We start from the raw sequence: 18,304 nt of genomic DNA, 5'->3' as shown, positions 1-18,304 counted from the left end.
TTGTAATGAGGGGGTGTTATGTTTTTGCAGTTTTCTCATGAGGGTGTCAAGTTTTCTTCCAATTTTGACCATAAAAAAATTTCAACTTTTTCGTTAGGGGGTGTTAAGTTTTTTTCATTTTTCTGGCTAGACATTTTTTTCCATTTCTGACCACAAAATAATTTCAACTTTCTTGTAATGAGGGGGTGTTATGTTTTTGCAGTTTTCTCATGAGGGTGTCAAGTTTTCTTCCATTTTTGACCATAAAAAAATGTCAACTTTTTCGTAAGGGGGGGTGTTAAGTTTTTTTCATTTTTCTGGCTAGACATTTGTTTCCATATCTGACCACAAAATAATTTCAACTTTCTTGTAATGAGGGGGTGTTATGTTTTTGCAGTTTTCTCATGAGGGTGTCAAGTTTTCTTCCATTTTTGACCATAAAAAAATTTCAACTTTTTCGTAAGGGGGGTGTTACGTTTATTTCATTTTTCTAGCTAGGCATTTTTTTCCATTTTTGACCACAAAATGATTTCAAATTTCTTGTAATGAGGGGGTGTTATGTTTTTGAAGTTTTCTCATGATGGTGTCAAGTTTTCTTCCATTTTTGACGATAAAAAAATTTCAACTTTTTCGTAAGGGGGGGTGTTACGTTTTTTTCATTTTTCTGGCTAGACATTTTTTTCCATTTTTGACCACAAAATGATTTCAAATTTCTTGTAATGAGGGGGTGTTATGTTTTTGCAGTTTTCTCATGAGGGTGTCAAGTTTTCTTCCATTTTTGATGATGAAAAAATTTCAACTTTTTCGTAAGGGGGGGTGTTACGTTTCTTTCATTTTTCAAGCTAGGCATTTTTTTCAATTTTTGACCACAAAATAATTTAAAATTTCTTGTAATGAGGGGGTGTTATGTTTTTGCAGTTTTCTCATGAGGGTGTCAAGTTTTCTTCCAATTTTGACCATAAAAAAATTTCAACTTTTTCGTTAGGGGGTGTTAAGTTTTTTTCATTTTTCTGGCTAGACATTTTTTTCCATTTCTGACCACAAAATAATTTCAACTTTCTTGTAATGAGGGGGTGTTATGTTTTTGCAGTTTTCTCATGAGGGTGTCAAGTTTTCTTCCATTTTTGACGATGAAAAAATTTCAACTTTTTCGTAAGGGGGGGTGTTACGTTTTTTTCATTTTTCTGGCTAGACATTTTTTTCCATTTCTGACCACAAAATAATTTCAACTTTCTTGTAATGAGGGGGTGTTATGTTTTTGCAGTTTTCTCATGAGGGTGTCAAGTTTTCTTCCATTTTTGACCATAAAAAAATTTCAACTTTTTCGTAAGGGGGGGTGTTAAGTTTTTTTCATTTTTCTGGCTAGACATTTGTTTCCATATCTGACCACAAAATAATTTCAACTTTCTTGTAATGAGGGGGTGTTATGTTTTTGCAGTTTTCTCATGAGGGTGTCAAGTTTTCTTCCATTTTTGACCATAAAAAAATTTCAACTTTTTCGTAAGGGGGGTGTTACGTTTATTTCATTTTTCTAGCTAGGCATTTTTTTCCATTTTTGACCACAAAATGATTTCAAATTTCTTGTAATGAGGGGGTGTTATGTTTTTGAAGTTTTCTCATGATGGTGTCAAGTTTTCTTCCATTTTTGACGATAAAAAAATTTCAACTTTTTCGTAAGGGGGGGTGTTACGTTTTTTTCATTTTTCTGGCTAGACATTTTTTTCCATTTTTGACCACAAAATGATTTCAAATTTCTTGTAATGAGGGGGTGTTATGTTTTTGCAGTTTTCTCATGAGGGTGTCAAGTTTTCTTCCATTTTTGATGATGAAAAAATTTCAACTTTTTCGTAAGGGGGGGTGTTACGTTTATTTCATTTTTCAAGCTAGGCATTTTTTTCAATTTTTGACCACAAAATAATTTAAACTTTCTTGTAATGAGGGGGTGTTATGTTTTTGCAGTTTTCTCATGAGGGTGTCAAGTTTTCTTCCAATTTTGACCATAAAAAAATTTCAACTTTTTCGTAAGGGGGGGTGTTAAGTTTTTTTCATTTTTCTGGCTAGACATTTTTTTCCATTTCTGACCACAAAATAATTTCAACTTTCTTGTAATGAGGGGGTGTTATGTTTTTGCAGTTTTCTCATGAGGGTGTCAAGTTTTCTTCCATTTTTGACGATAAAAAAATTTCAACTTTTTCGTTAGGGGGTGTTAAGTTTTTTTCATTTTTCTGGCTAGACATTTTTTTCCATTTCTGACCACAAAATAATTTCAACTTTCTTGTAATGAGGGGGTGTTATGTTTTTGCAGTTTTCTCATGAGGGTGTCAAGTTTTCTTCCATTTTTGACGATAAAAAAATTTCAACTTTTTCGTAAGGGGGGGTGTTAAGTTTTTTTCATTTTTCTGGCTAGACATTTGTTTCCATATCTGACCACAAAATAATTTCAACTTTCTTGTAATGAGGGGGTGTTATGTTTTTGCAGTTTTCTCATGAGGGTGTCAAGTTTTCTTCCATTTTTGACCATAAAAAAATTTCAACTTTTTCGTAAGGGGGGTGTTACGTTTATTTCATTTTTCTAGCTAGGCATTTTTTTCCATTTTTGACCACAAAATGATTTCAAATTTCTTGTAATGAGGGGGTGTTATGTTTTTGAAGTTTTCTCATGATGGTGTCAAGTTTTCTTCCATTTTTGACGATAAAAAAATTTCAACTTTTTCGTAAGGGGGGGTGTTACGTTTTTTTCATTTTTCTGGCTAGACATTTTTTTCCATTTTTGACCACAAAATGATTTCAAATTTCTTGTAATGAGGGGGTGTTATGTTTTTGCAGTTTTCTCATGAGGGTGTCAAGTTTTCTTCCATTTTTGATGATGAAAAAATTTCAACTTTTTCGTAAGGGGGGGTGTTACGTTTCTTTCATTTTTCAAGCTAGGCATTTTTTTCAATTTTTGACCACAAAATAATTTAAAATTTCTTGTAATGAGGGGGTGTTATGTTTTTGCAGTTTTCTCATGAGGGTGTCAAGTTTTCTTCCATTTTTGACGATAAAAAAATTTCAACTTTTTCGTAAGGGGGGTGTTAAGTTTTTTTCATTTTTCTGGCTAGACATTTTTTTCCATTTCTGACCACAAAATAATTTCAACTTTCTTGTAATGAGGGGGTGTTATGTTTTTGCAGTTTTCTCATGAGGGTGTCAAGTTTTCTTCCATTTTTGACCATAAAAAAATGTCAACTTTTTCGTAAGGGGGGGTGTTAAGTTTTTTTCATTTTTCTGACTAGACATTTGTTTCCATATCTGACCACAAAATAATTTCAACTTTCTTGTAATGAGGGGGTGTTATGTTTTTGCAGTTTTCTCATGAGGGTGTCAAGTTTTCTTCCATTTTTGACCATAAAAAAATTTCAACTTTTTCGTAAGGGGGGGTGTTACGTTTTTTTCATTTTTCTGGCTAGACATTTTTTTCCATTTTTGACCACAAAATGATTTCAAATTTCTTGTAATGAGGGGGTGTTATGTTTTTGCAGTTTTCTCATGAGGGTGTCAAGTTTTCTTCCATTTTTGACGATGAAAAAATTTCAACTTTTTCGTAAGGGGGGGTGTTACGTTTTTTTCATTTTTCTGGCTAGACATTTTTTTCCATTTCTGACCACAAAATAATTTCAACTTTCTTGTAATGAGGGGGTGTTATGTTTTTGCAGTTTTCTCATGAGGGTGTCAAGTTTTCTTCCATTTTTGACCATAAAAAAATTTCAACTTTTTCGTAAGGGGGGGTGTTAAGTTTTTTTCATTTTTCTGGCTAGACATTTGTTTCCATATCTGACCACAAAATAATTTCAACTTTCTTGTAATGAGGGGGTGTTATGTTTTTGCAGTTTTCTCATGAGGGTGTCAAGTTTTCTTCCATTTTTGACCATAAAAAAATTTCAACTTTTTCGTAAGGGGGGTGTTACGTTTATTTCATTTTTCTAGCTAGGCATTTTTTTCCATTTTTGACCACAAAATGATTTCAAATTTCTTGTAATGAGGGGGTGTTATGTTTTTGAAGTTTTCTCATGATGGTGTCAAGTTTTCTTCCATTTTTGACGATAAAAAAATTTCAACTTTTTCGTAAGGGGGGGTGTTACGTTTTTTTCATTTTTCTGGCTAGACATTTTTTTCCATTTTTGACCACAAAATGATTTCAAATTTCTTGTAATGAGGGGGTGTTATGTTTTTGCAGTTTTCTCATGAGGGTGTCAAGTTTTCTTCCATTTTTGATGATGAAAAAATTTCAACTTTTTCGTAAGGGGGGGTGTTACGTTTCTTTCATTTTTCAAGCTAGGCATTTTTTTCAATTTTTGACCACAAAATAATTTAAAATTTCTTGTAATGAGGGGGTGTTATGTTTTTGCAGTTTTCTCATGAGGGTGTCAAGTTTTCTTCCAATTTTGACCATAAAAAAATTTCAACTTTTTCGTTAGGGGGTGTTAAGTTTTTTTCATTTTTCTGGCTAGACATTTTTTTCCATTTCTGACCACAAAATAATTTCAACTTTCTTGTAATGAGGGGGTGTTATGTTTTTGCAGTTTTCTCATGAGGGTGTCAAGTTTTCTTCCATTTTTGACCATAAAAAAATGTCAACTTTTTCGTAAGGGGGGGTGTTAAGTTTTTTTCATTTTTCTGGCTAGACATTTGTTTCCATATCTGACCACAAAATAATTTCAACTTTCTTGTAATGAGGGGGTGTTATGTTTTTGCAGTTTTCTCATGAGGGTGTCAAGTTTTCTTCCATTTTTGACCATAAAAAAATTTCAACTTTTTCGTAAGGGGGGTGTTACGTTTATTTCATTTTTCTAGCTAGGCATTTTTTTCCATTTTTGACCACAAAATGATTTCAAATTTCTTGTAATGAGGGGGTGTTATGTTTTTGAAGTTTTCTCATGATGGTGTCAAGTTTTCTTCCATTTTTGACGATAAAAAAATTTCAACTTTTTCGTAAGGGGGGGTGTTACGTTTTTTTCATTTTTCTGGCTAGACATTTTTTTCCATTTTTGACCACAAAATGATTTCAAATTTCTTGTAATGAGGGGGTGTTATGTTTTTGCAGTTTTCTCATGAGGGTGTCAAGTTTTCTTCCATTTTTGATGATGAAAAAATTTCAACTTTTTCGTAAGGGGGGGTGTTACGTTTCTTTCATTTTTCAAGCTAGGCATTTTTTTCAATTTTTGACCACAAAATAATTTAAAATTTCTTGTAATGAGGGGGTGTTATGTTTTTGCAGTTTTCTCATGAGGGTGTCAAGTTTTCTTCCAATTTTGACCATAAAAAAATTTCAACTTTTTCGTAAGGGGGGTGTTAAGTTTTTTTCATTTTTCTGGCTAGACATTTTTTTCCATTTCTGACCACAAAATAATTTCAACTTTCTTGTAATGAGGGGGTGTTATGTTTTTGCAGTTTTCTCATGAGGGTGTCAAGTTTTCTTCCATTTTTGACGATAAAAAAATTTCAACTTTTTCGTTAGGGGGTGTTAAGTTTTTTTCATTTTTCTGGCTAGACATTTTTTTCCATTTCTGACCACAAAATAATTTCAACTTTCTTGTAATGAGGGGGTGTTATGTTTTTGCAGTTTTCTCATGAGGGTGTCAAGTTTTCTTCCATTTTTGACCATAAAAAAATTTCAACTTTTTCGTAAGGGGGGTGTTACGTTTATTTCATTTTTCTAGCTAGGCATTATTTTCCATTTTTGACCACAAAATGATTTCAAATTTCTTGTAATGAGGGGGTGTTATTTTTTTGCAGTTTTCTCATGAGGGTGTCAAGTTTTCTTCCATTTTTGACCATAAAAAAATTTCAACTTTTTCGTAAGGGGGGGTGTTAAGTTTTTTTCATTTTTCTGGCTAGACATTTGTTTCCATATCTGACCACAAAATAATTTCAACTTTCTTGTAATGAGGGGGTGTTATGTTTTTGCAGTTTTCTCATGAGGGTGTCAAGTTTTCTTCCATTTTTGATGATGAAAAAATTTCAACTTTTTCGTAAGGGGGGGTGTTACGTTTCTTTCATTTTTCAAGCTAGGCATTTTTTTCAATTTTTGACCACAAAATAATTTAAAATTTCTTGTAATGAGGGGGTGTTATGTTTTTGCAGTTTTCTCATGAGGGTGTCAAGTTTTCTTCCATTTTTGACCATAAAAAAATGTCAACTTTTTCGTAAGGGGGGGTGTTAAGTTTTTTTCATTTTTCTGGCTAGACATTTGTTTCCATATCTGACCACAAAATAATTTCAACTTTCTTGTAATGAGGGGGTGTTATGTTTTTGCAGTTTTCTCATGAGGGTGTCAAGTTTTCTTCCATTTTTGACCATAAAAAAATTTCAACTTTTTCGTAAGGGGGGTGTTACGTTTATTTCATTTTTCTAGCTAGGCATTTTTTTCCATTTTTGACCACAAAATGATTTCAAATTTCTTGTAATGAGGGGGTGTTATGTTTTTGAAGTTTTCTCATGATGGTGTCAAGTTTTCTTCCATTTTTGACGATAAAAAAATTTCAACTTTTTCGTAAGGGGGGGTGTTACGTTTTTTTCATTTTTCTGGCTAGACATTTTTTTCCATTTTTGACCACAAAATGATTTCAAATTTCTTGTAATGAGGGGGTGTTATGTTTTTGCAGTTTTCTCATGAGGGTGTCAAGTTTTCTTCCATTTTTGATGATGAAAAAATTTCAACTTTTTCGTAAGGGGGGGTGTTACGTTTCTTTCATTTTTCAAGCTAGGCATTTTTTTCAATTTTTGACCACAAAATAATTTAAAATTTCTTGTAATGAGGGGGTGTTATGTTTTTGCAGTTTTCTCATGAGGGTGTCAAGTTTTCTTCCATTTTTGACCATAAAAAAATTTCAACTTTTTCGTAAGGGGGGGTGTTAAGTTTTTTTCATTTTTCTGGCTAGACATTTGTTTCCATATCTGACCAGAAAATAATTTCAACTTTCTTGTAATGAGGGGGTGTTATGTTTTTGCAGTTTTCTCATGAGGGTGTCAAGTTTTCTTCCATTTTTGATGATGAAAAAATTTCAACTTTTTCGTAAGGGGGGGTGTTACGTTTCTTTCATTTTTCAAGCTAGGCATTTTTTTCAATTTTTGACCACAAAATAATTTAAAATTTCTTGTAATGAGGGGGTGTTATGTTTTTGCAGTTTTCTCATGAGGGTGTCAAGTTTTCTTCCAATTTTGACCATAAAAAAATTTCAACTTTTTCGTAAGGGGGGTGTTAAGTTTTTTTCATTTTTCTGGCTAGACATTTTTTTCCATTTCTGACCACAAAATAATTTCAACTTTCTTGTAATGAGGGGGTGTTATGTTTTTGCAGTTTTCTCATGAGGGTGTCAAGTTTTCTTCCATTTTTGACGATAAAAAAATTTCAACTTTTTCGTTAGGGGGTGTTAAGTTTTTTTCATTTTTCTGGCTAGACATTTTTTTCCATTTCTGACCACAAAATAATTTCAACTTTCTTGTAATGAGGGGGTGTTATGTTTTTGCAGTTTTCTCATGAGGGTGTCAAGTTTTCTTCCATTTTTGACCATAAAAAAATTGCAACTTTTTCGTAAGGGGGGTGTTACGTTTATTTCATTTTTCTAGCTAGGCATTTTTTTCCATTTTTGACCACAAAATGATTTCAAATTTCTTGTAATGAGGGGGTGTTATGTTTTTGAAGTTTTCTCATGATGGTGTCATGTTTTCTTCCATTTTTGACGATAAAAAAATTTCAACTTTTTCGTAAGGGGGGGTGTTACGTTTTTTTCATTTTTCTGGCTAGACATTTTTTTCCATTTTTGACCACAAAATGATTTCAAATTTCTTGTAATGAGGGGGTGTTATGTTTTTGCAGTTTTCTCATGAGGGTGTCAAGTTTTCTTCCATTTTTGACCATAAAAAAATTTCAACTTTTTCGTAAGGGGGGTGTTACGTTTATTTCATTTTTCTAGCTAGGCATTTTTTTCCATTTTTGACCACAAAATGATTTCAAATTTCTTGTAATGAGGGGGTGTTATGTTTTTGAAGTTTTCTCATGATGGTGTCAAGTTTTCTTCCATTTTTGACGATAAAAAAATTTCAACTTTTTCGTAAGGGGGGGTGTTACGTTTTTTTCATTTTTCTGGCTAGACATTTTTTTCCATTTTTGACCACAAAATGATTTCAAATTTCTTGTAATGAGGGGGTGTTATGTTTTTGCAGTTTTCTCATGAGGGTGTCAAGTTTTCTTCCATTTTTGATGATGAAAAAATTTCAACTTTTTCGTAAGGGGGGGTGTTACGTTTCTTTCATTTTTCAAGCTAGGCATTTTTTTCAATTTTTGACCACAAAATAATTTAAAATTTCTTGTAATGAGGGGGTGTTATGTTTTTGCAGTTTTCTCATGAGGGTGTCAAGTTTTCTTCCAATTTTGACCATAAAAAAATTTCAACTTTTTCGTTAGGGGGTGTTAAGTTTTTTTCATTTTTCTGGCTAGACATTTTTTTCCATTTCTGACCACAAAATAATTTCAACTTTCTTGTAATGAGGGGGTGTTATGTTTTTGCAGTTTTCTCATGAGGGTGTCAAGTTTTCTTCCATTTTTGACCATAAAAAAATGTCAACTTTTTCGTAAGGGGGGGTGTTAAGTTTTTTTCATTTTTCTGGCTAGACATTTGTTTCCATATCTGACCACAAAATAATTTCAACTTTCTTGTAATGAGGGGGTGTTATGTTTTTGCAGTTTTCTCATGAGGGTGTCAAGTTTTCTTCCATTTTTGACCATAAAAAAATTTCAACTTTTTCGTAAGGGGGGTGTTACGTTTATTTCATTTTTCTAGCTAGGCATTTTTTTCCATTTTTGACCACAAAATGATTTCAAATTTCTTGTAATGAGGGGGTGTTATGTTTTTGAAGTTTTCTCATGATGGTGTCAAGTTTTCTTCCATTTTTGACGATAAAAAAATTTCAACTTTTTCGTAAGGGGGGGTGTTACGTTTTTTTCATTTTTCTGGCTAGACATTTTTTTCCATTTTTGACCACAAAATGATTTCAAATTTCTTGTAATGAGGGGGTGTTATGTTTTTGCAGTTTTCTCATGAGGGTGTCAAGTTTTCTTCCAATTTTGACCATAAAAAAATTTCAACTTTTTCGTTAGGGGGTGTTAAGTTTTTTTCATTTTTCTGGCTAGACATTTTTTTCCATTTCTGACCACAAAATAATTTCAACTTTCTTGTAATGAGGGGGTGTTATGTTTTTGCAGTTTTCTCATGAGGGTGTCAAGTTTTCTTCCATTTTTGACCATAAAAAAATGTCAACTTTTTCGTAAGGGGGGGTGTTACGTTTATTTCATTTTTCTAGCTAGGCATTTTTTTCCATTTTTGACCACAAAATGATTTCAAATTTCTTGTAATGAGGGGGTGTTATGTTTTTGAAGTTTTCTCATGATGGTGTCAAGTTTTCTTCCATTTTTGACGATAAAAAAATTTCAACTTTTTCGTAAGGGGGGGTGTTACGTTTTTTTCATTTTTCTGGCTAGACATTTTTTTCCATTTTTGACCACAAAATGATTTCAAATTTCTTGTAATGAGGGGGTGTTATGTTTTTGCAGTTTTCTCATGAGGGTGTCAAGTTTTCTTCCATTTTTGATGATGAAAAAATTTCAACTTTTTCGTAAGGGGGGGTGTTACGTTTCTTTCATTTTTCAAGCTAGGCATTTTTTTCAATTTTTGACCACAAAATAATTTAAAATTTCTTGTAATGAGGGGGTGTTATGTTTTTGCAGTTTTCTCATGAGGGTGTCAAGTTTTCTTCCAATTTTGACCATAAAAAAATTTCAACTTTTTCGTTAGGGGGTGTTAAGTTTTTTTCATTTTTCTGGCTAGACATTTTTTTCCATTTCTGACCACAAAATAATTTCAACTTTCTTGTAATGAGGGGGTGTTATGTTTTTGCAGTTTTCTCATGAGGGTGTCAAGTTTTCTTCCATTTTTGACCATAAAAAAATGTCAACTTTTTCGTAAGGGGGGTGTTAAGTTTTTTTCATTTTTCTGGCTAGACATTTGTTTCCATATCTGACCACAAAATAATTTCAACTTTCTTGTAATGAGGGGGTGTTATGTTTTTGCAGTTTTCTCATGAGGGTGTCAAGTTTTCTTCCATTTTTGACCATAAAAAAATTTCAACTTTTTCGTAAGGGGGGTGTTACGTTTTTTTCATTTTTCTAGCTAGGCATTTTTTTCCATTTTTGACCACAAAATGATTTCAAATTTCTTGTAATGAGGGGGTGTTATGTTTTTGCAGTTTTCTCATGAGGGTGTCAAGTTTTCTTCCATTTTTGACCATAAAAAAATTTCAACTTTTTCGTAAGGGGGGTGTTACGTTTATTTCATTTTTCTAGCTAGGCATGTTTTTCCATTTTTGACCACAAAATGATTTCAAATTTCTTGTAATGAGGGGGTGTTATGTTTTTGAAGTTTTCTCATGATGGTGTCAAGTTTTCTTCCATTTTTGACGATAAAAAAATTTCAACTTTTTCGTAAGGGGGGGTGTTACGTTTTTTTCATTTTTCTGGCTAGACATTTTTTTCCATTTTTGACCACAAAATGATTTCAAATTTCTTGTAATGAGGGGGTGTTATGTTTTTGCAGTTTTCTCATGAGGGTGTCAAGTTTTCTTCCATTTTTGATGATGAAAAAATTTCAACTTTTTCGTAAGGGGGGGTGTTACGTTTCTTTCATTTTTCAAGCTAGGCATTTTTTTCAATTTTTGACCACAAAATAATTTAAAATTTCTTGTAATGAGGGGGTGTTATGTTTTTGCAGTTTTCTCATGAGGGTGTCAAGTTTTCTTCCAATTTTGACCATAAAAAAATTTCAACTTTTTCGTTAGGGGGTGTTAAGTTTTTTTCATTTTTCTGGCTAGACATTTTTTTCCATTTCTGACCACAAAATAATTTCAACTTTCTTGTAATGAGGGGGTGTTATGTTTTTGCAGTTTTCTCATGAGGGTGTCAAGTTTTCTTCCATTTTTGACCATAAAAAAATGTCAACTTTTTCGTAAGGGGGGGTGTTAAGTTTTTTTCATTTTTCTGGCTAGACATTTGTTTCCATATCTGACCACAAAATAATTTCAACTTTCTTGTAATGAGGGGGTGTTATGTTTTTGCAGTTTTCTCATGAGGGTGTCAAGTTTTCTTCCATTTTTGACCATAAAAAAATTTCAACTTTTTCGTAAGGGGGGTGTTACGTTTATTTCATTTTTCTAGCTAGGCATTTTTTTCCATTTTTGACCACAAAATGATTTCAAATTTCTTGTAATGAGGGGGTGTTATGTTTTTGAAGTTTTCTCATGATGGTGTCAAGTTTTCTTCCATTTTTGACGATAAAAAAATTTCAACTTTTTCGTAAGGGGGGGTGTTACGTTTTTTTCATTTTTCTGGCTAGACATTTTTTTCCATTTTTGACCACAAAATGATTTCAAATTTCTTGTAATGAGGGGGTGTTATGTTTTTGCAGTTTTCTCATGAGGGTGTCAAGTTTTCTTCCAATTTTGACCATAAAAAAATTTCAACTTTTTCGTTAGGGGGTGTTAAGTTTTTTTCATTTTTCTGGCTAGACATTTTTTTCCATTTCTGACCACAAAATAATTTCAACTTTCTTGTAATGAGGGGGTGTTATGTTTTTGCAGTTTTCTCATGAGGGTGTCAAGTTTTCTTCCATTTTTGACCATAAAAAAATGTCAACTTTTTCGTAAGGGGGGGTGTTACGTTTATTTCATTTTTCTAGCTAGGCATTTTTTTCCATTTTTGACCACAAAATGATTTCAAATTTCTTGTAATGAGGGGGTGTTATGTTTTTGAAGTTTTCTCATGATGGTGTCAAGTTTTCTTCCATTTTTGACGATAAAAAAATTTCAACTTTTTCGTAAGGGGGGGTGTTACGTTTTTTTCATTTTTCTGGCTAGACATTTTTTTCCATTTTTGACCACAAAATGATTTCAAATTTCTTGTAATGAGGGGGTGTTATGTTTTTGCAGTTTTCTCATGAGGGTGTCAAGTTTTCTTCCATTTTTGATGATGAAAAAATTTCAACTTTTTCGTAAGGGGGGGTGTTACGTTTTTTTCATTTTTCTGGCTAGACATTTTTTTCCATTTTTGACCACAAAATGATTTCAAATTTCTTGTAATGAGGGGGTGTTATGTTTTTGCAGTTTTCTCATGAGGGTGTCAAGTTTTCTTCCATTTTTGACGATGAAAAAATTTCAACTTTTTCGTAAGGGGGGGTGTTACGTTTATTTCATTTTTCTGGCTAGACATTTTTTTCCATTTTTGACCACAAAATGATTTCAACTTTCTTGTAATGAGGGGGTGTTATGTTTTTGCAGTTTTCTCATGAGGGTGTCAAGTTTTCTTCCATTTTTGACCATAAAAAATTTTCAACTTTTTCGTAAGTGGGGGTGTTAAGTTTTTTTCATTTTTCTGGCTAGACATTTGTTTCCATATCTGACCACAAAATAATTTCAACTTTCTTGTAATGAGGGGGTGTTATGTTTTTGCAGTTTTCTCATGAGGGTGTCAAGTTTTCTTCCAATTTTGACCATAAAAAAATTTCAACTTTTTCGTAAGGGGGGGTGTTAAGTTTTTTTCATTTTTCTGGCTAGGCATTTTTTTCCATTTCTGACCACAAAATGATTTCAACTTTCTTGTAATGAGGGGGTGTTATGTTTTTGAAGTTTTCTCATGATGGTGTCAAGTTTTCTTCCATTTTTGACGATAAAAAAATTTCAACTTTTTCGTAAGGGGGGGTGTTACGTTTTTTTCATTTTTCTGGCTAGACATTTTTTTCCATTTTTGACCACAAAATGATTTCAAATTTCTTGTAATGAGGGGGTGTTATGTTTTTGCAGTTTTCTCATGAGGGTGTCAAGTTTTCTTCCATTTTTGATGATGAAAAAATTTCAACTTTTTCGTAAGGGGGGGTGTTACGTTTATTTCATTTTTCAAGCTAGGCATTTTTTTCAATTTTTGACCACAAAATAATTTAAAATTTCTTGTAATGAGGGGGTGTTATGTTTTTGCAGTTTTCTCATGAGGGTGTCAAGTTTTCTTCCAATTTTGACCACAAAAAAATTTCAACTTTTTCGTAAGGGGGGGTGTTAAGTTTTTTTCATTTTTCTGGCTAGACATTTTTTTCCATTTCTGACCACAAAATAATTTCAACTTTCTTGTAATGAGGGGGTGTTATGTTTTTGCAGTTTTCTCATGAGGGTGTCAAGTTTTCTTCCATTTTTGACGATAAAAAAATTTCAACTTTTTCGTAAGGGGGGTGTTAAGTTTTTTTCATTTTTCTGGCTAGACATTTTTTTCCATTTCTGACCACAAAATAATTTCAACTTTCTTGTAATGAGGGGGTGTTATGTTTTTGCAGTTTTCTCATGAGGGTGTCAAGTTTTCTTCCATTTTTGACCATAAAAAAATGTCAACTTTTTCGTAAGGGGGGGTGTTAAGTTTTTTTCATTTTTCTGACTAGACATTTGTTTCCATATCTGACCACAAAATAATTTCAACTTTCTTGTAATGAGGGGGTGTTATGTTTTTGCAGTTTTCTCATGAGGGTGTCAAGTTTTCTTCCATTTTTGACCATAAAAAAATTTCAACTTTTTCGTAAGGGGGGGTGTTACGTTTTTTTCATTTTTCTGGCTAGACATTTTTTTCCATTTTTGACCACAAAATGATTTCAAATTTCTTGTAATGAGGGGGTGTTATGTTTTTGCAGTTTTCTCATGAGGGTGTCAAGTTTTCTTCCATTTTTGACGATGAAAAAATTTCAACTTTTTCGTAAGGGGGGGTGTTACGTTTTTTTCATTTTTCTGGCTAGACATTTTTTTCCATTTCTGACCACAAAATAATTTCAACTTTCTTGTAATGAGGGGGTGTTATGTTTTTGCAGTTTTCTCATGAGGGTGTCAAGTTTTCTTCCATTTTTGACCATAAAAAAATTTCAACTTTTTCGTAAGGGGGGGTGTTAAGTTTTTTTCATTTTTCTGGCTAGACATTTGTTTCCATATCTGACCACAAAATAATTTCAACTTTCTTGTAATGAGGGGGTGTTATGTTTTTGCAGTTTTCTCATGAGGGTGTCAAGTTTTCTTCCATTTTTGACCATAAAAAAATTTCAACTTTTTCGTAAGGGGGGTGTTACGTTTATTTCATTTTTCTAGCTAGGCATTTTTTTCCATTTTTGACCACAAAATGATTTCAAATTTCTTGTAATGAGGGGGTGTTATGTTTTTGAAGTTTTCTCATGATGGTGTCAAGTTTTCTTCCATTTTTGACGATAAAAAAATTTCAACTTTTTCGTAAGGGGGGGTGTTACGTTTTTTTCATTTTTCTGGCTAGACATTTTTTTCCATTTTTGACCACAAAATGATTTCAAATTTCTTGTAATGAGGGGGTGTTATGTTTTTGCAGTTTTCTCATGAGGGTGTCAAGTTTTCTTCCATTTTTGATGATGAAAAAATTTCAACTTTTTCGTAAGGGGGGGTGTTACGTTTCTTTCATTTTTCAAGCTAGGCATTTTTTTCAATTTTTGACCACAAAATAATTTAAAATTTCTTGTAATGAGGGGGTGTTATGTTTTTGCAGTTTTCTCATGAGGGTGTCAAGTTTTCTTCCAATTTTGACCATAAAAAAATTTCAACTTTTTCGTAAGGGGGGGTGTTAAGTTTTTTTCATTTTTCTGGCTAGACATTTTTTTCCATTTCTGACCACAAAATAATTTCAACTTTCTTGTAATGAGGGGGTGTTATGTTTTTGCAGTTTTCTCATGAGGGTGTCAAGTTTTCTTCCATTTTTGACGATAAAAAAATTTCAACTTTTTCGTAAGGGGGGTGTTAAGTTTTTTTCATTTTTCTGGCTAGACATTTTTTTCCATTTCTGACCACAAAATAATTTCAACTTTCTTGTAATGAGGGGGTGTTATGTTTTTGCAGTTTTCTCATGAGGGTGTCAAGTTTTCTTCCATTTTTGACCATAAAAAAATGTCAACTTTTTCGTAAAGGGGGGTGTTAAGTTTTTTTCATTTTTCTGACTAGACATTTGTTTCCATATCTGACCACAAAATAATTTCAACTTTCTTGTAATGAGGGGGTGTTATGTTTTTGCAGTTTTCTCATGAGGGTGTCAAGTTTTCTTCCATTTTTGACCATAAAAAAATTTCAACTTTTTCGTAAGGGGGGGTGTTACGTTTTTTTCATTTTTCTGGCTAGACATTTTTTTCCATTTTTGACCACAAAATGATTTCAAATTTCTTGTAATGAGGGGGTGTTATGTTTTTGCAGTTTTCTCATGAGGGTGTCAAGTTTTCTTCCATTTTTGACAATGAAAAAATTTCAACTTTTTCGTAAGGGGGGGTGTTACGTTTTTTTCATTTTTCTGGCTAGACATTTTTTTCCATTTCTGACCACAAAATAATTTCAACTTTCTTGTAATGAGGGGGTGTTATGTTTTTGCAGTTTTCTCATGAGGGTGTCAAGTTTTCTTCCATTTTTGACCATAAAAAAATTTCAACTTTTTCGTAAGGGGGGTGTTAAGTTTTTTTCATTTTTCTGGCTAGACATTTGTTTCCATATCTGACCACAAAATAATTTCAACTTTCTTGTAATGAGGGGGTGTTATGTTTTTGCAGTTTTCTCATGAGGGTGTCAAGTTTTCTTCCATTTTTGACCATAAAAAAATTTCAACTTTTTCGTAAGGGGGGTGTTACGTTTATTTCATTTTTCTAGCTAGGCATTTTTTTCCATTTTTGACCACAAAATGATTTCAAATTTCTTGTAATGAGGGGGTGTTATGTTTTTGAAGTTTTCTCATGATGGTGTCAAGTTTTCTTCCATTTTTGACGATAAAAAAATTTCAACTTTTTCGTAAGGGGGGGTGTTACGTTTTTTTCATTTTTCTGGCTAGACATTTTTTTCCATTTTTGACCACAAAATGATTTCAAATTTCTTGTAATGAGGGGGTGTTATGTTTTTGCAGTTTTCTCATGAGGGTGTCAAGTTTTCTTCCATTTTTGATGATGAAAAAATTTCAACTTTTTCGTAAGGGGGGGTGTTACGTTTCTTTCATTTTTCAAGCTAGGCATTTTTTTCAATTTTTGACCACAAAATAATTTAAAATTTCTTGTAATGAGGGGGTGTTATGTTTTTGCAGTTTTCTCATGAGGGTGTCAAGTTTTCTTCCAATTTTGACCATAAAAAAATTTCAACTTTTTCGTTAGGGGGTATTAAGTTTTTTTCATTTTTCTGGCTAGACATTTTTTTCCATTTCTGACCACAAAATAATTTCAACTTTCTTGTAATGAGGGGGTGTTATGTTTTTGCAGTTTTCTCATGAGGGTGTCAAGTTTTCTTCCATTTTTGACCATAAAAAAATGTCAACTTTTTCGTAAGGGGGGGTGTTACGTTTATTTCATTTTTCTAGCTAGGCATTTTTTTCCATTTTTGACCACAAAATGATTTCAAATTTCTTGTAATGAGGGGGTGTTATGTTTTTGAAGTTTTCTCATGATGGTGTCAAGTTTTCTTCCATTTTTGACGATAAAAAAATTTCAACTTTTTCGTAAGGGGGGTGTTACGTTTTTTTCATTTTTCTGGCTAGACATTTTTTTCCATTTTTGACCACAAAATGATTTCAAATTTCTTGTAATGAGGGGGTGTTATGTTTTTGCAGTTTTCTCATGAGGGTGTCAAGTTTTCTTCCATTTTTTATGATGAAAAAATTTCAACTTTTTCGTAAGGGGGGGTGTTACGTTTCTTTCATTTTTCAAGCTAGGCATTTTTTTCAATTTTTGACCACAAAATAATTTAAAATTTCTTGTAATGAGGGGGTGTTATGTTTTTGCAGTTTTCTCATGAGGGTGTCAAGTTTTCTTCCAATTTTGACCATAAAAAAATTTCAACTTTTTCGTTAGGGGGTGTTAAGTTTTTTTCATTTTTCTGGCTAGACATTTTTTTCCATTTCTGACCACAAAATAATTTCAACTTTCTTGTAATGAGGGGGTGTTATGTTTTTGCAGTTTTCTCATGAGGGTGTCAAGTTTTCTTCCATTTTTGACCATAAAAAAATGTCAACTTTTTCGTAAGGGGGGGTGTTAAGTTTTTTTCATTTTTCTGGCTAGACATTTGTTTCCATATCTGACCACAAAATAATTTCAACTTTCTTGTAATGAGGGGGTGTTATGTTTTTGCAGTTTTCTCATGAGGGTGTCAAGTTTTCTTCCATTTTTGACCATAAAAAAATTTCAACTTTTTCGTAAGGGGGGTGTTACGTTTATTTCATTTTTCTAGCTAGGCATTTTTTTCCATTTTTGACCACAAAATGATTTCAAATTTCTTGTAATGAGGGGGTGTTATGTTTTTGCAGTTTTCTCATGAGGGTGTCATGTTTTCTTCCATTTTTGACGATAAAAAAATTTCAACTTTTTCGTAAGGGGGGGTGTTACGTTTTTTTCATTTTTCTGGCTAGACATTTTTTTCCATTTTTGACCACAAAATGATTTCAAATTTCTTGTAATGAGGGGGTGTTATGTTTTTGCAGTTTTCTCATGAGGGTGTCAAGTTTTCTTCCATTTTTGACGATGAAAAAATTTCAACTTTTTCGTAAGGGGGGGTGTTAAGTTTTTTTCATTTTTTATGGCTAGACATTTTTTTCCATTTCTGACCACAAAATAATTTCAACTTTCTTGTAATGAGGGGGTGTTATGTTTTTGCAGTTTTCTCATGAGGGTGTCAAGTTTTCTTCCATTTTTGACCATAAAAAATTTTCAACTTTTTCGTAAGTGGGGGTGTTAAGTTTTTTTCATTTTTCTGGCTAGACATTTGTTTCCATATCTGACCACAAAATAATTTCAACTTTCTTGTAATGAGGGGGTGTTATGTTTTTGCAGTTTTCTCATGAGGGTGTCATGTTTTCTTCCATTTTTGACCATAAAAAAATTTCAACTTTTTCGTAAGGGGGGTGTTACGTTTATTTCATTTTTCTAGCTAGGCATTTTTTTCCATTTTTGACCACAAAATGATTTCAAATTTCTTGTAATGAGGGGGTGTTATGTTTTTGAAGTTTTCTCATGATGGTGTCAAGTTTTCTTCCATTTTTGACGATAAAAAAATTTCAACTTTTTCGTAAGGGGGGGTTTTACGTTTTTTTCATTTTTCTGGCTAGACATTTTTTTCCATTTTTGACCACAAAATGATTTCAAATTTCTTGTAATGAGGGGGTGTTATGTTTTTGCAGTTTTCTCATGAGGGTGTCAAGTTTTCTTCCATTTTTGATGATGAAAAAATTTCA

The sequence above is a fragment of the Symphodus melops genome (assembly GCF_947650265.1).
Source record: "Symphodus melops genome assembly, chromosome: 23".
NCBI lineage: Eukaryota > Metazoa > Chordata > Actinopteri > Labriformes > Labridae > Symphodus > Symphodus melops.
The sequence above is the reverse complement of the archived record's forward strand: the minus strand, read 5'-3'. Positions refer to the sequence as shown.